General features: G+C 33.5%; 1 protein-coding gene across 5 annotated transcripts in view; it reads right to left on the bottom strand.

Moving 5' to 3' along the window:
• Positions 1-23,892, bottom strand: part of LOC135136720 (5-hydroxytryptamine receptor-like) — a 278,029-nt gene that overhangs the window by 51,333 nt on the left and 202,804 nt on the right. For 4 of the 5 annotated variants that reach the window (XM_064066163.1, XM_064066164.1, XM_064066161.1 and 1 more), the window contains exon 2: positions 2,723-2,769. The exons of the other annotated variant lie outside the window; for it this stretch is intronic. The gene's annotated coding sequence lies outside the window, so the exon portion shown is untranslated. The remainder of the gene's footprint in view (positions 1-2,722; positions 2,770-23,892) is intronic. 5 annotated transcript variants of the gene reach the window in all.

Below are 23,892 nucleotides of genomic sequence, written 5' to 3'. Positions count from 1 at the left end.
CGTTTCATTTTAACACATTTTTAATGCACACCAGATTTAATGCAACACAGCTGCCGTCAGCCATAAAACAGTTTGAAAAAAGTGCGCGTTTTTATGTCTATACATCATTTTGTAATCGTAAATTCTTGTGGTTCACGTTTTAACTTAATAAAGCATCGACGAGCGACGTAACATGCAATTTCCACTATCAGGACGTCTCGTTAATGTCTCGAACATTTAACAGTGTGCCCAAGGAGTTTATGTGGTCGTCGGTTTGGTATTTAGCAGATACGTCTCAGTCTTTGTTTCCGGTCAATCCATTAACTTCTCCACACAGATTAGATAAGTCCTCGACTAAGAGGGCTTGAAGGCATCACAAAGACTTTGTAGTTGCACGTTGAACTGTAATATTCCTGAAACTCACTAATCTATACATGCAAAACACTGTATGAAGATTTTGAAGAAATTAACCGAAACATTTTTTTGCAACACGCATGAGAAGGTAAAAAATACATGTGTAATACTAATGACAACAAAAACACATTCACAATGTTAAAAAAGAATCAAAACGTTTACGGAATTTTGTGAAAACAATAGAAAAAAACTTTTAACAACAACGAAGATGTTGCAATTGTTGCACGATTGGTTGGAACGTATGTAGTTAGCCGTCGTCCGTCTAAAACCATACGTATGTGTTAAATCCACCGTCGTTAAAAAATTACGTTTAGTGCTCGCGGGGAGTTACACCTCTGAAAAACGCAAGATTCCATTCATATTTACGCCAGTTAATCGCGATTTAGATCAGGCTAAACCCCTGTCAAAATGAAACAGTTAAAATACGATGCAGACAAATAATTTAAGGATAAACGGGGTTTGTGTACACAGAACGGTCGTTTCAATGAAAAGGACACTGATTGCCATTTATGTTTGAATGTATTTTAGGGGTGGTAACATGTTTAATTAAAAATAATTTTCCTCTTCAAATATTTTGGTACTCGGATTAAAATCATGCTTTTATGTTTTCATTTGACATCTTTGCTCCGACTATTATTTTTCAGTGTGACGTTAAAACGTAGTTACCGCATATTATAGCTTACATTAAATTTTTTTCAGATGTAATGTTTACGAAATTGAATCAAGTACACTTTAAGATTTTCATACACTTCGCTAAGAATCTTGTATTTTATTGTTGAAGTAAAGGATCGCCTGATTTGTGGATAAATTAAAAATAAATACTAAACAAATTTCGACTGAAATCTAGACAGTAACGTGTTCCTTTATCTGTGGTGTAATAGTTCTTTACATCATTAGTTATGAAAAGTGGGATATTGTTTGACGAGTCCTAACAGTTTGCCAAAACGACCGAAGGGACGTATTATGTACAAAATTTTATCCAATTTCCTTGAATTTCATCATTTAAATGCGTTTTTAATTTTGTTATGAGAAATCTTTATAAATATGGTAAATGGGTCAGTAGGCAGTCGTCTGAAAAACAAGTGAATCATTGTTTTGAATAAAAGTCAAAAGTGGCAATTGGCTTTGTAAAATGAGCGATTCAGTGAATTGCCTTCGGTCGTCGAAGAAAGTGCTAACGTAGCATTAAATTCGTTAATACCTACCAATTAAATCAAAACACGGGTATGACGGAGCATATAAAAAATTTGCAGATTGGTGCCAATAAAAGAAGATAACCACAATTAATAAAAAGGTAATGTTGACCTATTTTGAAAACATCAAAACCCATTTGGACAATTTATTCTATGTTGAAACCCGAACTAAAATTCAAGCGTGATATCAACATTCAAAATTATTCGAATTTAATAACAGTGTTGAAGAGACGATCGGCAGATTATTATCCAAAGAAGTTAAAAATCTCACTAAAGAAAATTTTGAAAAATTTCTAAGAGAAGCCCAAGACAATTATTTTTGGCCAAATTGGTTTTACGAATTGTACTTGCACTAATTTTGTGTTTAATTTAAATAATAAACTATAAATACGTATTGCTTTTGACTTTTTGATTTCCCCGCAGAACCTCCGGGAAGTTATTTCATATCATTTGAACGAGTTATGAAATGAATTCTTATTATATAACTGAATTATGAAATGAAGTGACAGTCATAAAAAAGTTGACTTTTGACAACTGTCAACAATTTTGAAATCACCTATAAAAATAAAATACGAATGTTATAGACAGGTTATCATAAAACTATAGCATTTCTGAACGAACTTTTACATTTTATCTTAGAACCAACATAAAAAACTTTTCTGAAATTTTAATAATGCACTGACATTGATTTCATCATAAGTATAGAAGATTGTTTTTTTATTATTATTACTTTATTATTTTTGTTATTCTGTTGCTCTACAAACAGAGTTCCTCTTCAACACAACTTCAATGCTCTCCAGCGTATATTTAGTCGTAGGCGTAACGTTAGCATTTCGATTAGTAAATTAATACCGACTATTAATGTTTATTATTTTCTTTTGTCAGGTTGTCAACATATTTAAATTTTTATGATGGCATCCATGATCTTAGATTGACATTTATGCCACCAAGTCAGTAGCTGCCATTGTCTCGACCAATCAACGTTTGTTGGCGTGCTCATAGTAAAACTGACAACTGGGAAGTGATTACTAGCAGCGCTGCCAATAATTTGTAGTTGCAAATGCAAACATTTGCTTTAATGTTAGTAGTCACCCGGTATTTCCTAACATTGAGAATTATCTTTACAAAATACTTACTTTTTTTCTACGCTTATCTTTAACGGGCATCCCGAAAGCTCTGATATCTGCAATTAAAAACAAAATTAGAATGGCTATTATAACAACGGTGCAATTAAACATTATTTTCGTAGCTAGAAGTTTATTTTCAGAGATTTATTCATTCGATAAGTTTTCGTCAGGAATAAAAGCTTCTGATGGTATTAATTGTATAATGCATTCCAATTGTTGTAGGAGTTTATTTTATTGCGTCTCGTGCCAAAGCCATTCTTTTAATAATTTAGTCGGGCTCTACAATTGAAGTGTTCCAAAACATTCGCTATCAAATTCTCTCAACGAGACCAGGTTCTTCCCGACATTTATTTTATTCGTGCCGCTGCGAAGAGCACGCGAATCGTATATAATAAGCAATAACTTCATTAAAGCAAAACAGAGAGTAGCAGCTTTCAATTCGTCAATGACGAGAAGGTAGATAAACTGGGAGGCGGCTCGGGCTTTAGGCAAAACGTTGATGAACAATGACGAACGTGAATTATTGAAAGGAAACAAGGGGTAAATAATGGAAATGCCTATTCTTATTTGGTAAAGCTGAATGAGAGGCAGCGGATAATATTTCCCTTTGAGTTTCCTAAATACGCAATAAAATTCAGACCGAGTTCTCCCCTAATAATATACGATGACAGAGTTTCAGTAATGATCAAGTTTGCTTACGTATACGTGAGGCTTTATCGGGCTGCATCGTGTTTTATTAAGAATGTTGATGAAGTGGTTTCTACGTGTTGAATTATAGATGAGTCATTGATATTGCGGAATGACTGCCAGGTTTCTCCTAGTGGCAGTTGATAGATACATTCGACTTGGTTTGACAAAGCAAGTCGTTGATTCAAATCCATCTAAAAGGATTAATTATAACATTATATTTTTGAAATGCAAGAAATAATATATTTTCGTATTACTATTAGCTACAGACGTTTACATAAATTATTATTGCTATCAAAATATCTTTTTTGCACTCATGACCTTTTTTGATAGCTTTCGCGCATTCACCAGAGTGCGGGAGGTCGAACTTCCCGCACACGTGCATTTAACTTCCCGTTGCCATGGTAACCTTAAAATACTCGGGTAGTGTCAACATTGTGACGTGTTGACGGTGCTGTCAATGGCGTTGTTTATAAATAACTCACAGTTAATCTCTTCAGTTTAAAGGTTTATTCGTCGCAAAAAATATTGTACACAACACGTTCGTGAGCCTGCTTCCCGCATTCACGCAAATGCGGCACTCCCTTCGGTCGTGCCTCAAACAAGCGTTCATGCGGGAAGCAGGCTATCCCGAACTAGTTGCGTAAATTACTATTTTGCACTCATGATCTTTTTTGATGGCTTTCGTGCATTCACCAGAGTGCGGGAGTTCGAACTTCCCGCACACGTGCATTTTAACTTCCCGTTGCCATGGTAACCTTAAAATACTCGCGTAGTGTCAACATTGTGATGTGTTGACGGCGCCATTGTTTATAAATAACTCACAGTTAATTTCTTCAGTTTAAAGGTTTATTCGTTGCAAAAAATATTGTACACAACACGTTCGTGAGCCTGCTTCCCGCATTCACGCAAATGCGGCACTCCCTTCGGTCGTGCCGCAAACAAGCATTCATGCGGGAAGCAGGCTATCCCGAACTAGTTGTGTAAATTACTATTTTGTTCAACGTGCAAATTTTGTAGGAAACAGAATATTTCCGGTTTGATTAAAATTTTAAGAAAAGAAACCTGTTGAAGTATTGGTTTATCGTCTATGCGAGGACACACCCCGCATGTACTTTTAGTATCTGTCATCTGCCAGCTTCCACGCATTAAATAAGAAAGCCATCTCCATAAGTAACCTTTAAACAGTTTTCCCGTTGCACACATAGCAAAGAGATAGTGGCTGATACAGTTTAAAATACAAACTAGACAGAGATATTAGATTGAACAAATATTTTTCTCGTCAACGTTAATTTTAAAATGCAAATCGACTTTATCGATTTTCTGTATAGAAGACCAACGCGATCATACAACGTGATGATGTAAATCTTTCTCCAGTAATTGCAACTATTTCTGAATCTCTTGGAAAGCATAATCAACTAAAATAAACGAACAGATTATTAGAATTATGTATGTATGTATTCATAATTTCGACAGTAAAATGAATTCTTATCGTATTTCATTGCTAATTTTTCCAGTCTTCTGTCCACGTGTTGAATTAAAGATGAGTTATCGAAATAAACGAGCATCCAAAGGAAACCCTGTCCACATTTCTCGTCTTTTATCCGATTGTAGAATTCTTGCCGACACAAGGAAATTTCAGCAAGGAAATGGAACCGAACGTAATGAATCAGTTCGGTGACAGCTTAACATATTGAAACAATGCCTCAAAAAGTGATAAACCTAATGACACGAAACAATTTCCAATTAATCAAAGAACAATATGAGAGATTTCACGCACACTGAAACCCACTCGTGTATAACATCATCTAACGTAAACTATTGAAATTTAACAATACCTCTATATTTCAAGCCTCGAATTGATCGTAAATGTCTCTCACACGTATATAATGCTTGTTGCACTATTTTGGCACCAAAGTAATAAAATCCTGAATTACATCGAATTTAATCGATTCAGCTCATACCAAATAGAGTTTTCGGCAAGATTTAGTAAACTTTTCAGCAATCCCTTCGCGCTTTAAGTACGCCCACGATATTTTATGCCGGCAAATGGGGAACTGAACCACACACGTCCTAATAAGACCTAAATAGTTGAATTGCTAAAAGTATCTAGGTTGGAATTTTGTGAGTTGTAATAAGTGTTGCGAGGGAAAGTTTAAAAGGTTTGAGATTAGCGAGCCGATTACCGAATCTTCAAGCGAAAATATTATTAACCATGTGCAAGACTATGGAAATTACCACTGTAATTTTCAACAGTAATCATTATTATTCCCAAGAGTGTTGTTTCACCGTGAAGTGACTCTTTTTGTTTTTCGACGAGAAGTATCAAGTAAAGGAAATTTATGAACAATCAACTCGATAGTTATGGCACTAGAACATTGCTTTCGTGTCCAGAAAGCACACTGTTCCAACTTTCTCCCAGTTATAATTCATTTTTCATAACGAAAACTACTAAGAACTAAAACGATGTTTTCACCATATCCAATTAAAGCAAGTTCGAATTTTGTAAGAGGAGGCAACAGGATGGTGAAAATACCGCACATGGAGTGGTACTTAACAGTTAATTTTTACCCAGGCGATATATTTCCTATTATCAAAGTTGACAATCTATTTAATGCCATTTGAAGTGATGGTGACAATTTCAATAGTTTAATTTACGTGTTCGATAGTTCTTTACTTGCAGTAATTGCGGTCGTAATAGTTACCAGGAGGAGGAAGGGCAGCGAAATTTTTATTAACAAATGCATTTGAAAAGATTAACCCTTTTCTGGGCTTTCCAGATAACCTTTTGATCTTCTTGTTTTGAAACATGCCAGGAACTGTAAGAAGAGTTTGTCAAATAATAAGTCGTTTAAGAAAATTTAAAAGAGCCACTCAAAGTGAAAATAGAGATCGACGTCTGCTGTCAAACTTAGTGGGAAAAATTTACATTTAGCTTAGAAAGTATTTCATATAAATATTTATATATGTTACGGTTAAAGTGAATACTCGGCTAGTCTCCAAACTAACTGGTTGTTATGCAAACTAACCAAGTCGCTAGTTATTATAGACGAAAAACTATTTTCTCTTACATTAGCAGGGTTTCTTGGTTAATTTGTAAACTGCCCAGCTAGTTTATAAACTACCGTACAAGTTTGGATGATTTACATACTTTTTTTAAAGTACATAAATTAACCGAAATAATTGGTTAGTTTACAAACCAGCCACTTTGTTCCGGTTAAAATAAGAACTTTTTCTCTAGTACGATAAAATAACCAATGAATTGTATCATTGCCTGCATTGAACACTAAAACAACTGTCTGTTTGCATACTAACTGCCTAAAATATGATACAATTCATTGGTTATTTTATCGTACTAGACAAAAAGTTCTTATTTTAACAAGAACAAAGTGGCTGGTTTGTAAACTAACCAATTATTTCGGTTAATTTATGTACTTTAAAAAAAGTATGTAAATTATCCAAACTTGTACGGTAGTTTATAAACTAGCTGGGCAGTTTACAAATTAACCAAGAAACCCTGCTAATGTAAGAGAAAATAGTTTTTCGTCTATAATAACTAGCGACTTGGTTAGTTTGCATACAACCAGATAGTTTGGAAACTAGCCGAGTATTCACTTTAACCGTAACATATATAGGTATATTAAAAAAAAAATCATCAGCTTTCCCGGCGCATCCACCAATTTTTATACACACTAAACTAACTGGTAAAAACTGCTGAGAGTTAATCAAGATAATACGGCAGTAAAAGATCCTCATTGCAGTAAAAGATCCTCATTGATAAGGATAACTTAAAAAAAGAAACAACTAAGCAAAATGCAGACGCTGAATCTCACAGAATGTGCTTCAACAAATCTGTACAAAGTCTACTTTATCTTTTACATAGTCATATTATTACCGTCTGTTCTACACTTACGATACCTTTTCTCGACTCTGATTCTCTTGGCAAAATTCAAGCTCTTTTTCTGACAGAATCATGACATTCATGTCCTGCTAGTTTACGAACGCTGGGGTCAGAAATCTTATTCATCAAACGGTATCGCTCTTTCTGTCCAAAACGACTCCGTAAATAATAATCAGTAATAGTATATTAAGTATTAAGAACGGTAAGGGGTGTTTACTGTTTACCACTAAACCCCCTTAACGTTCGTGATGCTTATACTATTTTTTGTACGACCATCGAAAGATTTGCGTCTTTTTATCAAATTCACAAATTGAAAGAATTTATATCAAACATCAACAAGGTCGTTTTTTAACTAATATAAAATTAGTTACTATGGTTTCGATTAATATAAACAACAATTTTAAAAATCAGTTTCCATTTTGACAGCTGTCGATTTAGATTTGATCTGGCTTGGTTTCGAGTTAATTTTCTTCCCGTGACTATTAGTGAGTGATTTATTTGCTTAAAATATCAATCATGAATGATTCTGAAAGCGAAAATGTCGAAGTCGAACACGCATGGAATTTAAAATAAAAAAAATCTTGAATGCATGATTACTTACCGTTCAGCTGAACAGTAAGTAATTTACTTACCGTTCGCCTCTTAGTTGTTAGTCGTAGCAACTCGTAAACTGAAATTACTTCTATGGAAACCTATACGGTAAATGATCGAAAAAGCGATGGTCGTACAAAAATGATATTTAATTTCGTTTAAAACGAAAATGAAAACGCGATAAAAATGCGTTTTCATAGAAACCTTTCGACCTTCTCCAACCCATGTTGTAAATTTTTGTAGGATGAAAAGTGCGGAGAAGAATAAAATCAGGTAGCAGCCCGTAGTAGGGTCATTCATGGAAAACTGCGAACCAATTATTTCTTCCTTTTTTTTTAGATCTGAGATCTGTTTTACACGTCACAGAAATGTCTATTGTAAAAGGAATTTTTTTATAAATAATTTTCTCGTCATTAATCGGTTGCAAAAGATCAAGAGGCACTCGAAGCAAGCCCTGCAAACTTATTAGCGGCGCCAGCGGAGATCTCCAACTGGCTGCGGTACCACCATGGACACTCGCGTAACCTCCTTTTCCAGAATTGTCAAAATGACATTGCCAAACTCAAAGCAATCATGAATTAAGCATTACATTTTAAATTCAGTTAGTATCAAGTGGTACATGGGATTCGTATTTTGGGTTGCGTGAAAATAATTTTAAGAAATAATTTTCTCGTGACTAACCCTGTATATGTATTTTTTACACCCACATATGGTACAACTGAATTTTTCTTCAGTACAATACTAGTCACATAATAATAATTAAAAATTAAGTTTTTAGTTGCATAAGTACCTACATTTCTTAGATTTCCCGGTAACACAAAATTAGTCTTGACGCTCTAACAAAAGTTTTTGCAATATATATTTACAATACACATAAACCTTTCTCAAACCCTGTAAAAGATCCGTTGCAATTTACAAGGGATTAAAATAAGTATTATATCCGTCCAGGGGAATTTACATTCGCTGCATATGGATACTCTAGATGTACTATTAGTTCATAAATTTTATTGTTTGGTGATATGTATAAAGACAAGAATAGACAACCACAGAGGCAATTCTGTATCAAAATGTGTTAAAATTTAAAGGTTGTTAAAAATATGATTTTTTAAATAATTGTAATCTAGTTAAGAACAATAAACACTTGTTTTTATGTTGAGTACTTATTATAATGAAGCTAGTTCCTATAATATACGAGCCCTAACAACTAAATATTGGGACACAGACAATTTCCCAAAAAAATCCGGTACATATTTTTGATATCATTCAATTCGTTTGGACTAAATGCAAATTTTGCATGGGCATCTATTTTGGCAGAGAGTGAGGTATTTTGCAAATTAATAAATTTTCTTAGAGCGCAAAAATTGTCACTTAAATAAAAAATGTGGCATTTTTGCTGACATTTAAATGTTGGGACACCCGAGAAAATTTGCTAAGTATACCATCGAAATACAAACGTAGTAGCTGGTAAATGCTGCCATTATTATAGGGATCGTAGCATTTCATACTAGTGTTGGTTTCACTTAAAAGAAAATAGTTAGTGGTGGGCTAGTTTTAGTAAAATTTCTGAAAATAATAATTTCGCAGTACTGCATGGGAAAATCGATAAGAAAAAGTGAAGATTTGTTCTAAATAGCTTAGTCGTCGATGGTAAACATCGTAAAATATTATGCTGACAGAGGTACCACAGGAATAAAAGGTAAAATTCCCGGTAGGCCACCACTTGTGAAGCCGCGTGATCAACGACAACTGATGAAAATTTATAAAAGTGGACGACGGAGTACTTCAAGGGAAATTACTACTTGCTGGAATAGCGATAACCAACTAAATGTTTCAAGACAATATTGTCGCGAATGGATACACAAATCAGGCTTTGGTTTTTACATTGTAAATCTTAAATAAAGCTATCTTTGATTGACTTTATTATTTATTTATATTATGTTAGGCTAAAGTAAAACCACAATTAAAAACTGCCCATAAGAAAAATTGGTTAATATAACCAAAATAAAAATTGGAGAAAAGTAATATATAACGCTGAGTCCAAATTTGATGTATGGGTGAGATAATAGTCGAAAAAGAGTTATTGAAATAAAAAAGGAATTTTAATATGGATTATCTTAAACAATCAATCAAGCCTGCAAGCTGAAAAATGGTTTGGGGGTGCCTGTCTATTAACGGAATTTAAAGACCAGTTAACAACGTTCATGGAAGGGAAATTACAAATTCAAACAAATGTCAAGAGACTTTGTAAAAAAATATTAACAACTACTGAAGCAGTCTATCCTGTTGATATTTATATTTTTCAACAGGATGATGCTTCAAGTTACACACCTACAACACTTTTTACAAAGAATAATAATATAAATGTTTGTCCTGACCATCGAATAGCCCAGATCCTTATCTAGTAGAGACGGTATGACGTGAAATAAAACAATATTTAGGAAATCATCCATGACAAGCGATTGTCAATCTTCAACAGGAAATTTAGCGAGTGTAGGATACGGTAACAACTCCTGTGCATTGCAGAAAATTAGTTGAAAGTATGATGGCAAGAATTCCTGCAGTTATTAAGGCAAAATGAGATATGACCAGTTACTGAATTTGCTGTGTCCCAATATTTATGTGTCACAAAATGTTACGTTGGTTTAGAGTTTTATGTCACTGTTTGAGTTAGAAATCAGTTTTTGTTGTGCTGTAAACATTAACAGTTTTACAAAACGAAGTAATTTTAAAATTTTAATTATCTAAAGTAAATTACATTTTAGTTAAAAAGTTTGGTGATTTTTTTATAAAAATTTTTTGTTGTCCCAATATTTAGTTGTTAGGGCTCGTAATAGGTAAAACGAGATAAATAATAACAATCTCTTAAAAAAAGTAACCAAAATGACAATTTATTAATAAAAAATCTTATGTAACAAGGTGTTTACGCTCGTATTTTTTAATTTTTAAAGTGCAACTACAAACTTCATCACTTATCTATATTCAAATTGTTTTTAATTCGATATTTACACCTTACCTGATTGCTAAATTTATTGCAACTGAAAATTCAGAATACAAAATATTTAGTTTTAATAAAAGAAAATACTTCCCGATGCTCATTGAATTCCGTTATCATTTTTGACATAAACATTGCGCAATTTTTAATGAAGGTCCGAGGGGGGTTTGATTGGGTAGTAGCTATTTCCACTGGTTAATTCAGTACACTAAGAATTCCGCAAATTTTGTGACAAAAATGATAATGAAATCCAGTGAGTCCACGTCTCTCTATTATATCGCACTCATTTGAGTTTTTTAGTTTTTTGCAGTGTGGACAAATTTTAATTTAACATGATAACAGTCAGTAAAACGTTCACTTGAAAGACGTTCTTGGAAAAAAATTCTTATATTGCAATGGGAACAAAATAGAATTCATGGTCGCCTGTTTTCACAAAAGTTTCGTTTATTTAAACTAAAAAGGCATCCGGTATAGACTATCTCAAGTTACAAAAACAGCTTCAGGTGTAGTGACACTGACGGGAGTATAATTGGACGTTTTCACAATTTGTTGTTTGCCGTTCTTTATCGACTGATGGAGATACGAGGAAACCTCACTTTGATGCAGATTAAACTAGTAATTAAAAGAAGTATGAAACATTTCGATCACAACAATTATTGTAATGAGAAGTATAATATCGACCGGCTGCATTTTGAGCAACAATCACCATTAACTATCCTGTAGTCTAATGACAGAACAATAAATCATCACAGGGGAGACGAGAAATGATAGATAAATTTACGGTAGTGCAATTGTTGTTTCGAAAGCTGTAACAGTGTAACGTAACAGAAAAATAATAAGTATAAGAAAAAAAAACACTTAATGCAATACAGCTTTGCAAAGGATTTATTTTCGTTATTATGACTACCGTTTTAATTTAATTATGCATGCTCGCGAGCTGTTGACAGCATTTTGTTCCTCAACAGTGCATTAGTGTTTCGGATTTAAGATAGGTTTTGTCGGTTTAATTGCATCAAGAATTCGCATAATATGTGCAAACTCTGTGTAAACAACATATTATGAATACAAAATATCATACGAGATAGCAATTTAAAGCTGAATTATTGGAGGTCGAAATTGTGCACTTTGAAGTTTACCTGAAGAAAAAATTTCACATTTAATTGTCGAGCGATTTTTATTTTTAAAAGACGCTTTAGATGAACCTGAAATACAAATATAGCTTTTTGTACTAGATTTGTTTTTGAAATTTAGTTTTACGAAGAAACGAAACCTCTTTTTTTTAATATATCCCAAATTAATTTTCTGTGTCGTTTTATTCAGTTAAAAATGAGAGATAATACTAGAAATATAGATAAGTCAAATATTTAAATAAGGTTAACAACTTTAGTGAGATAAAAGATGTCGGTAGTGGCTAGATGGGTTACATTCTTTCGCAAATATTGAGTATTTATTAATTAAACCAAACCGACCATTAACCACAAAGTCAGCAGCGTGCAAACACTAAATAATCACGATAAGCGCATTGGAATTTTATAATTTAATGTACAGCAATAAACAAAAACCAAAATTACCAAACATTATTATACCTACAGTATTTACCTAAGATACGCTCGGAAAGCTAAAAAGCAAGAGTTCATTTAAAGATCTTTTTTATGTTACAAAACTGCATCCAAAAAGCCAAAAAATGAAATAGTAAATTATTTATTTTTTATTTTATTTTATTAATTACGTCCCCCAACAGGCACTGAGGCCCAATTACAGGGGAACGGGACATACACGTTACACCCAGAGCCATGGCGGGAATTGAACCCACGACCCAAGGTGTAGCGGGCAAGCATGATGCTAACTAGCCCACCCCGGGTCCTCAAAATTCTCATATTAAAAGGTTAGCGTCATTTCGTTTTTGTTTGAACTTTTTTCCACGACAAAACGAAACAAACTCATGCCAACTACTCCCCTGCGAGAAACAACAACAATATCGGAAAGTTAAGAAAAAGTCCGAATAAAAGCCACAGCACAAATTGCAAAAAATACAAATCTTCGGCTTTACGTACAATTAGAAAGAAAACAAATACAGTGGAAGCAAATTTGTAACACAAGTCGGATGCGAAATCAAATTAGAAATTAGAAGGCGAATAGACGCTCAAATCGACATGTAAAACAATTTCCCGGAATCTAATTTGGACTGTGTGAAAGCAAACCTTTACATTTGTTTTACGACAGATAATTTAGTTTGGCGCGCTAATTGAACACAAAACAGTTAATGTTGAAACGTTCTTAATTAACTAAAATGGTATGTCTAGGCGTAAATGTGACCTTAAAACGATAACCTTTAGATAGGTTCTGAAAATATTTACGTTTCTCCGGATGTTTTTCTTAGTAATAATTTTAACTCGCTTAGATACTGTATGATCCGGTTGTGTTATTTGAGTAAATCATCGTGTATACGGCTTATGCGCTAGGATCATGTTTTATTCTTGAAAATGTAGGGGTCGAGGCTAAAGTCTGTGCAAATAGACGTGACCAACAATGCGCAGAAGAGCCCTAGAAAGGTTTAAGATAGACGGTTTTATTATCTTAGATAAATAGAATTTAATCGACGATTCAGTATATACACAGAACAACAGTAAGAACTCACTGCAAGATATGTCACATGACGGAATGTTAATCGGGTATTATATGCAATGTTAAATGCTTGGGTAATTGGTTGTCTCCAAATAAACTATAAGTATAACGTTGTTTTACGACATACTTCAATTCAGTTCATTTTCAGTATGCTTTATATGCACTCAATATACCTACACAGTTCGCGTTCAAATCGATGTTGTAAAATTTTTGCAGCTCCTAAGATTCGACAATGTATTTTTTGAATGGCAGTATTGGGTAAATTTAACGGCATTGATAAGTATATTTACTTCTAAACCGAATGGTGTACAGTTTCTTTTTGTTTTGTTGAAAAAAAAGTGTTTAATGATTGGTTTTGTTTGATTATACATGAGGGACAAGAAAGATGCTGCCCAAATAGTCTTAAACTAATTTTTTATTAAAAAAAAGCAGCATTAGAAAATGTACTGTAAAAATGCATCAATTTCGAATTTCGCTTCTACATAGGAATAATATATTATACTTATAATGCAAAGTTTGACAGCGTGTCGTTATTTTCCGTTGTCCATAACTCTTCATGTAAAATATTCATTGTCTTAAGAACTCTATTGAACTTTTAATACAAAACTCAACTACGGAAGGAGACGGGCAAGTATTGGACCCTAGCTGAAAACTTTGTGTTGTACCATTAAAATTTAGTTAGATCGATAGATTTTTTTAAACAAATGTGAAAGCTCTCGAACAGCTACTTATTCATAATTTACAAGTTATGTTTCGAAGAAGAATTACCGAAAATGATGCGAACTAACGACGTTTCGTTCTTTGTTTTCTGTCTAATAAAAATCTATTGCAATGTACCTACTTAACAGGGGAGATTTTACGAAAACTACGCTGATCGAGGACACTATGAACAATGACAATTTTTATAAATTTTAAACTGATAAAAGCGTATTTATTTTATACACTTACTAAATGTGATCGCCGTAAAGTATAGTCATAAAATAAGATGACACTATATAATGAAAAATCATATAAAAACGAATAGGTGAACTGATTTTAAGTATACGTAAGACTTAGTGGGCAACATAATGTACATAATAACTACGATACGTAAAGTGCGAAATCCGTCCAAAGAATCTTGCGATACGTTGTAGATTCGATATGATATTATACGTACGAGAACTGCTCCAACGTTTATCATGCTGATAAATGATTCTACACCAAAAAAGGATGTTCAACAATGAAAAATGGATCGCAGAGATTAAGTCAATAAATTAATACCAACACATTTGAGTTATAAGATACAGTAAAATAGGATATCCCGTAACGCCAAATAAGAGAGCTTTTCTTCTGAAATGACGTTTATAAACAATTTAAAAAGAAAAGGGAAAAAATGTTTGCAACGCATTAAGTTTAATGTTATTCGGCTAAACAAAGAAGACAATAAAAGATAAATTCAGGATTTAAATAAAGACGGAATGTAAAAAATGTGATTGATGCCTGACGCTATGTTACTGAGGTTTTGTAAATTAACCCAAAAACTAAACAAAGTTAAAGTCTGACTCATTCCGAGAAGACAGCACAAATTTGAAAAACGTCGACAGTGTATTGAAATGTTTCGGTGTTGCGAGGATAATAACGTGTTTCAGTCACTATCAGTATTCTCCAAGAAATAAAGACATCATTTTCCAGTTCTATGATTGAAGTTTCTCTGTATCAACGTATATAAAACTATTGAAAAGCGTATTAGTCTAATTAATAAAGACAGAATATTATAAGAGTTCAGGCGGAAGTTGTTGATAATGAATTTTATCTTTTTTTTTTTTCAATCTTTCTATAACAAATAAACTCCTTTTCAAAATTATCGCACCATTAACAATCTGAAGTGTAATTAGTATTCAACAGCAATTTTTGGAGAGGATGCAAAGCGATTATCTAAAGATAATTACAGTAATGTATTCGTTTGTTGAAAATAAATAAAGAAAATTAAACTTTACACAATACTGGTAAAAGTAAGAAATAAAAATTATTAAGAACAAAAAAAAAACTCAAATTTTCAAGAATGTAATGGTGTGAAGACCACCCCTAACTCTTATTACATCTTGCAAAGTGTTCGTTACACCAACAATGCACAACAATTGCTATACTTTATAAATAATGACAGAAGCATTCAATCATTTGTAGCATAATTTCATTATTTTATTATCTATAAAAATATAGCAGAAAAACTTAAGAGTCTGATAATAATAATTTTTGACACGAGTTTAGATACAATATTTATTGTACTTTATTCACTATAACAAGCGATTAACTATAAGTACCAAAATATTTGGAATATTGATATGGTTGTATCGAGACGAAACTCCCTTATGAACAATGTAATTCATTTTTTTAGGTATTAGCAGTTCTGACGTTAAAAGTATTTCAGCGTTTCTTTGATTTTCTTTGATCTACAGCTGTCGCAAGAATGGCTAAAAACGTTCAATTGAAGTTGTTTTACTTCGATTTCCTTATCGTTTCGATTGCAGAATAGGTGAATGGTCATTGTAATTACTACAGTTTTTTCTTAACGTTGATAAAGAAATTTTCGTTCAGTTGAGTGATTTGAGACAGAAAAACGATTACAATGTTCTGCAAATTACAAAAAAAATGTGCGTGTGCCAACTAAAGGTTAAAGCTTTCACATGTTTATAAGAAGTTAGTGTTGTAAGCGGCAAAACGTGTCTGGAGTACAACCATGGGGATTCTTCCTTGGCTTAGCTTTTTATTACTTTTATTCTTGGGTCGACACACAAACGCTCGATATTACTTAAATTAGACTTGAAGAAGTTTGTTTTTTCTAAGGTGTCTTCGTGGAATTTAAAAATATTACGAAAGACGTATCCTCGCTATCGTTCTGGAAATGAAACTTATTTTATCTTTGCATTATAGTGCAAATGTTACTCTTTGTGACGGCATTTTCAAAAGTTCAACGCTGCGGTTATGTCTCGAGTGCATTTTTCACCATGCACATAGTAATTTAAGGATCATTTCCATCAGGTTTTTCATAACTGATCCTCTAAACTGAAGGGGAGTATATTATAGTACTATTACTAGTGGAAAACTTCGCTTTGTGAAATAAACTGGAAAGAACACCGTGGAAAATCAAAGGCTTTGATAATTTAAATATAATTTTGTTGACTTTGTGCATGCATTATAACTATTCTATTTGTGGCAAATTAAATTGACTTTATAAAAAGTAAAATGTAAATAATAAATCGAATGCGAACGACTACAAAACGTTCATGTCGCATTCATTATGAAAAAATGGAAACATAAAGTTTTATCTATATAATCCACGAGATCAATTTCATTGCAATCTAAAAAGAACATATATTCTCGAACTTTACACAGAAACGATCAGAAATTCCATTGCACAGACATCTGCAACGAACTTCCCTTGCCCCTGAAGCAATTTCAACACATACTTTTCAATAAACGTTTCTTTAATAACTCTACAACTTTCCGAAAAGGAACTGCATTATTGATATTGGGCTCGCATACAACTGTATTCTTATTAAAAATCGCCTGCTGTATTAAACGTGGGTGTGATTGGAATTTTCTAGGCCTTGTTTCAAGTAAGATCCCTCGTAACTCTCTTGTTTGCTTGGCGGCTCTTCAGGTATTCATGAATTTCAATCAGTTTTTTCCAGTGCGCTTTCGACAGTAACATTATTTCCGCCCTACTCGACACACTGCACTTAGAATCTTCCACTACAAGAATTTAGTTAGTTTATATCATTCTTCCGTAAAACGGAAAAAGCTTATTGTAAGACCAACAAGAGGCGCCTTTTAAATGCAAATTAAATCTCGACTCTTAGAAAAACAGCAAACAAGCAACCTCTGTACAAGGAAGCTGGAAAGTTTGGCTTGGCGCATTTAACATAAAAGCCGCAAATATTTTGCTCAAATTAAAAAAAAATCGATTCATAGTCCATCTGTGGCTTTTAATTTTAAAAATTAACTCTTTCGATTTGCCTTTCACTCAAACATTTATAAAGATACAATTACGAGACTTTAACCAAAAACCCACTCTTCAAAGTTTAAAGTTTTTTTAAATTGGTTGGAAACATGCACAAGAGGGAAACGAGGCGTATTTTGTTGATCTCGTTGGAACGAAAAAATTCGAAGAATTTAATAACACAAACACGAATTACTCAAATACAGTAGCGTGCAGTGAATGATGGAGCCTAAGACTTTACTTCAAATAATAAAACGAACGTGCGTATTTTGAGACTGACTAAATTCAGCGGAATTAAAAGTTGAAGAAAACAAAATTTAACATCAGAAAATAAAGCAACAACACAATATATCTAATAAGATCGCTAATGCAATAAAATGTGTCATCGCTGACTAAGCATAGTTATTTATTGCGCATCAGTTTCGAGGACATCATTTCTAACGCCACTTGATTTTCTTTTAGAGAATGTAAGCTAAGGAAATGTCGTTAGATTTTTTTTATAGAGTAGCTAGTTAATTCATCAACCTGATTTAATAAACACAAAATGATAGTTAACAAGTGACGAAATTATTAAGGAATGTAGTTTGTATCAGTAGGTATTGTCATCTCAAAAAACACTCCACATGCCTGACTCTATAAACTAAGAGAATTCTATATAACCCAGATCGCGTAAACGTTTCGAATTGCGAACGTTTCCATTCCACTGATTAATTGGTTCGCATTTGGGGGTTATGTGGCGAAATGGGTTTTATGACCGCTTGATTGGGAGGCATTAACCAAGTCATGAGGTCGAGAACTAGAGACAAGCACAACCTTGGCGTTTCTCCTCAAATATTTGCGTTGCTACATTGACGAAAATTTCAGCTCTTTCAAGTATAAGCGTTCGAGTTCAGGTACAATTTGAATCACAATATAGATTTGTTGAGTTGCAAACTTAGTTTCCGAGGCGTTACTAATTAAAATCATTCGTCGAACTCGAGCACGAAAGTTGCTTTGGTAATTTAATTTGTTAGAGAGCATCCTCATTAGCGTTAATAAACCTCGGATGGAAGAAGATGTGTATTTTAAAGCCGCAATCAAGCGACGACTTTTAGACCAGTTGTCGATCTATTAAAACATATTTACTACGAGGTCGCTGTTCTTGGCAGAGTAGTCGTTATCTCGAAGCTTTTTCTTTTTCGACCTGGCGATGGCCGGAGGTCTCATTAGGACACTAATGATGTGACGACAAAAGGGCAAAATTGTGTTCCTGTTAGTTTCCTGTCCCACCGTTGACCTCGCTAGCTCAAAAGGCGACCTTCGTAAAGCGCGAAAAATTCGTTTAAAAGAACGAACCTTTTCGCCAGATAAAACTACCAGACGGAGCACCGCTATGGAACGCGCATACGTTACATGCAAAAGTTTTTGCGAAAAATCTTCTCTTCCGAGATAGAGTGAAGTTGAGGATTCTAGGTACACAAATAAACCTTTGTACAATTACTCGGGTGTGATAAAATTATTATATGTATACACGTAACGCACGGTGAATGTGCTAGTCTCCGTCTTAACAAAATGTTCAGACACCTCTTTGCTGCGAGAGGCCGGAGGCCCAATTGCAGGGTAACGGGACACATACACAACACCCAGACTTTGATCTTTTGTTAAAAAAACAATAAAAAAAAAGTTCAAAATAGACGTTGCTGTCGGTATCGACCTATTTTTCAATGAAATTCTGTGCCGTGACGAGATGTTTGCACTAGACACTTTCCCGGGGAAAATGACAGAGACACTTTTTTAGAACGCATCACGCAATGTCTTTTCGGGACATTATTATGGACTTTTTTCATATAATAAATCACGAAACTCGCTTTTATTGAGGATCACTTTGCAAATATGTATTTACCGAGATACTTGTGGCTAAATTTTCGAGCGTTACGATTCGGAGACTCTCCGCGGGCAAAATATGTCTATTTTGTGGACCGTCATAAAGGAAATTTGGCTTTATCTCATGTTTTGCTCTACAGGAGAGTTAAAATATGTCGTGAGGGGAGGAGAATTTCTGGAAAATTTGATACTGATAAAGTGTAAAACAGTCTGTCGCAAAAACGACATACAGTGCCGTTGATTTTTCGATTAGTACCTAATTCTGTGAAACAGATACTGTTGAAAAAAAGCGCTCTGATGCTGACGATTGAAGCAGGCTCGAAATTGTCTACTACGCACGAAATCTGATAGCTACTGACTGATGCGCACTGATTAGGAAAGAATTGAAAGAAATTTTATACAGCGATTAAGAGAAAGCAACATTTCTATGTTTTTGTGATCAAAGAACTACTTATTTAACGTATTAAAAATTACATAATTATATAGTTACCTGTAAAAAATTAATAAATACAAGTAGAAAACGAATTTTCACCACATTACTATTTGTCCGGTTTGTGATTGTTTCTAGTTCAAAAGCAGAACAATTAAAAATGCATCATCTACGCTCTACGGTGAGGAATTTTATTTCGTTGCGGTAAGTATATATACATATATCTTTTATCATTTCTAGCTTGTACATCATCCTCCTGCACAGACAACCACAAAAAATACTCCTCGGTAAAGCCGTTGATTAAGTTTTACAATAGCAAGCGGTCTTTAGCGGATGATGATATTTATTTAAACAGGAAATCGATTGCTGACGACACCTCGGGCGGTCATCCTTACCTCCACGAAAGCAAATTTATGCCTTCATTTAAGATGAAATGCCATACCTCTTTGTCAAAACGTTTATAATTTGGGTGACGTTTATAACAACTCGCTTTTATGGGAATCATTCATGTTCCAAGGAATAAAAGATCTTTGGATTAGTTTAATTTAAATCAAAGCTTTAAATTGGAGACTTATAAAAAATCTTACAATAAAACCACGACATCCAGTTTCAAAGAACAATGGCAACCGTCCTTTCCTTAGATCTCGAAAAGACTCGAGGATTTAATTTCTTTGCAAATACAGGGGAGGACAGGCGACCTTTGAACAAATTTTTCTGTGAAATTCTCCGAGATAAATAACGGCAATGTATTGTTGAAGCAGCAATTTTATTAAACGATCTTGATCATATAATAATCGTTAAAAAGTTTTTAACAGTGTAATTACATTGATACATAAATATGGGTAAGTATGGGTGGCAGCACGTGTGATAGTTCCATTTACATGACAATAAATTGTCTTTGACGGGAATTAATAATTATTCCCCATAAGTAATAAGTACTGAAATTAACCTATGACTATATCACGTAAATACATACAATAAATTTTAAAATTTGCGTTGAACTGCTCTAAGGTTTAATTTTCCTTTAATAACGATTTAATTTGCTGGATACTAGATGAAATTCAGCATTTAAATTAAAGCGAAGATGATTAATTTAAGAAGAGTGAATGCATTGGGCGACCTAGTATTATAGTCAAATACGGTGATTAGCGGCAAAGTCGCATATTTCAACGGTTTTATTGAAGACGCCGTCCAGGATTAATCAACAGAGTTAATGATAACCATTGATCGATATCAATATACCGAAGAATAACCGGGAGAGATTCAATAATTTCACACGTAAATTCTGTTCAACTGTTTTTTGGTTAATCAAATTTCATCGCATGCTTAATTACCTACATCGTGAGTAATTCATCAACAAAAGTTTACTTTCTCAATGAAAACTTCTCCCAGTTAAATATTAACCATATTTCGATCTTCAACTTATTAGCCTACCGTGAAAATGTTCTTTTCCAAAAACTTAGCAGATGTTGACGAGAATTTATTAAATTTAACACCGATTTTCCCTGTCGTCAGATTTAACAGTTCGCATTCCGCTTCCAACGGAATCGCGCTTTCCTTAAACAAGATATCCTTAAACTGATTTCCGTTCATAGTAAATTATTCAGTTAGAACGAGCGTAAATCATTAAGACAAATTACAAAACGAAAAAAACAAGGTGGAGTTTTAAGAACCTACGACACCTACGACAAATAACGCCTTTTCCTTTTACAATAAAATATGATTCCGTAATAGCATGAAATAGCGAAACGCAGGTCTAACTGATTCTCTTTAAGATGGAATTTTGACAGCTCTATACTAGGAAGATGTTTGACGATTTTTACCCTACTGACATTACGGCATTAGCAGGCATGTATATTTATACAGTACATCTTTTTTAAAAGTGGCCATAGGGATTCCCATGTTAAATTTTAGACCCCATGTTAACTTTTGTTAGGGTGAAAACCCAGAGATGATTTTTGCGGAGAAAATAACCTTAGGGTTCTACTTTAATTTTCACTACCACTTTTTGCAATAATTTGCTAATTTGTACTTTAAAAAATATTTTAATGTTATAAAGAGCATAATAAATTTTTAGTCAAAATATATTTGGTTATCTTCTCCAAAAAACTGATGACGTCAACTCAAAAGTTTGCCGAATAAATCCTATCTAGAATGTACAAAATATGATGAGTCTGTACTTGTAATTTATCATCCCATTCATATTTTTTGAATTTGCATATACCGGGTGACTAAAAAAAAATGCATGTGTAAATTTATTTTATTGATTTACTCAGGAACTACAAAACCGAATGCTTTGAAATCTACTGCGAAAAAAAACATAATAGGCATGCAGTCGTCACGTTTCCGACAGCGAGGGAAGTACTGTCTAAACTCTTTAGACCAATTTTTTTAAAGAAATGTTCTTTAATTTAAAACATTATTTTTAATAAAATCGACAAAAGATAACCCAAGTTACATGCAGTAAAAATTTCAGCTCTGTATCTTTACTCAAACATAAGTTAACATGGGGTATAAAATTTAACATGGGAATCCCTATGGCCACTTTTAAAAAAGATGCACTGTATGTAATCCTCTTACGTCAAAGTAGTTTGGCCTAACACGTTTCTATAAATGGAAAACAATTGAAAGTATAGTACGAAACCGAACAAAAGAATTTCTAGAATAAAACAAAAAAAATTGGTTGAAAGTTGTTTCGACAGAATTTCCCTCGCTCCTCAAGTACAATGAAATATATCCAGTATTTTAAAATGGGCGCACCCTCAGAGGCGTCCGTCATCGTTTTTCTGTCATAGTAAACTTTTCTACCTGCGATGGGTACTTGTACCTGTTTAGATTAGTGCCTAACAGATTCATCCGCATTCCTGCTAGCGTGTTGACCAATTCACTTAAGTTTAAGTTCATTCATTAATTTTGTTTACCCATCTCTCAGTAAAATTAAAAACTATGAATAAATCACAAGTAAAAACTCATTATATTTTGCACATTTTGGGTAGAATTTATTCATCAAAATTTTGAGGTGACATCATCAATTTTTTAGAGAGGATGAGCAAATACATTTTATCTTATGATAACTTTAAAACATCTCAAAGATTTCAAAGCATTCGAGAACTTTCGGAGATTATCTGTCTAATAAAAATCCGTCACGACAGACAGACGGACAGACAGAAGGAAACGGGATACCTATTTATTCGTACTCTAGGGGTCATGAAAGGTCGAGAAAACGTAAAAGTAGAGAGTCGGCCGACGGACTCGATTACAATACATACTTCCTTTGCTTCCGCTCAGGAAGGAAAAAATCGCGAAATGGAATTAAATTTCTAAAATTCAATAAAAAATAAGGCCGCGAAGAATGAGTATTGATACAAGAGATTTTAAACGGACAATAGTATGTGGCACGCAAGAAAGTGATTGAACGAAATCGATAAAAAGGTGAGAATTAACAAAATCGAAATAGATATCGAAATCAAAATAAATTTGATTCCTTCTTACTCAACAAATTACATCGTTTTAACATCACAGCGGCGGAAATGATTTTATTTGAGAACATTTCCTTGAGACCGATTTCGTGAATGAATTTTAAATTAAAGCGAAAATTCGGGCAGACATTGTAACGGCTCTGATGAATTATGAAACAGGAAGCGCCATTAATTGGTTTTTGATATTAAAAAGAGTGGCGTTATGAAAAGTAACGGTTTCAAATTCCCATCGCCAACGTTAGGTGTAAACAGACGAGCAAAAGTAACAATAAAAATAATTACTCGCTGCTAAAAATAAGCAACATTTTTTAAGAAAATTTAATTTTTCGTCTGTTATCTTGCAGCTAGGTAAATATATTCCAATATGTTACGAACAGCTTACTGAATGTGCGTTGAGAAGATCTCCAACATTGTTACAACAATGAAAGACTTGATCTATCATTCATTCTACACGTTCTCAGTGAAGTGCATCCCCATTATTTCCAGTTTCATCTACTAAACAACAACAAACAAATTTTGCCTGATCCTGATCCATTGTTTTTTCCATCAACTTTTAATTAAAACATATCACCATCAATCAGTTTCCATTAAAACCGAATTACTATGAGTTATTATCGAAGTGACACAGCTGA

This window comes from Zophobas morio, unplaced genomic scaffold, assembly GCF_036711695.1.
Source record: "Zophobas morio isolate AGI-343-1 ecotype UQ-CSIRO unplaced genomic scaffold, CSIRO_AGI_Zmor_V1 ptg000026l, whole genome shotgun sequence".
Classification (NCBI taxonomy): domain Eukaryota; kingdom Metazoa; phylum Arthropoda; class Insecta; order Coleoptera; family Tenebrionidae; genus Zophobas; species Zophobas morio.
The sequence above is the reverse complement of the archived record's forward strand: the minus strand, read 5'-3'. Positions and strand labels throughout refer to the sequence as shown.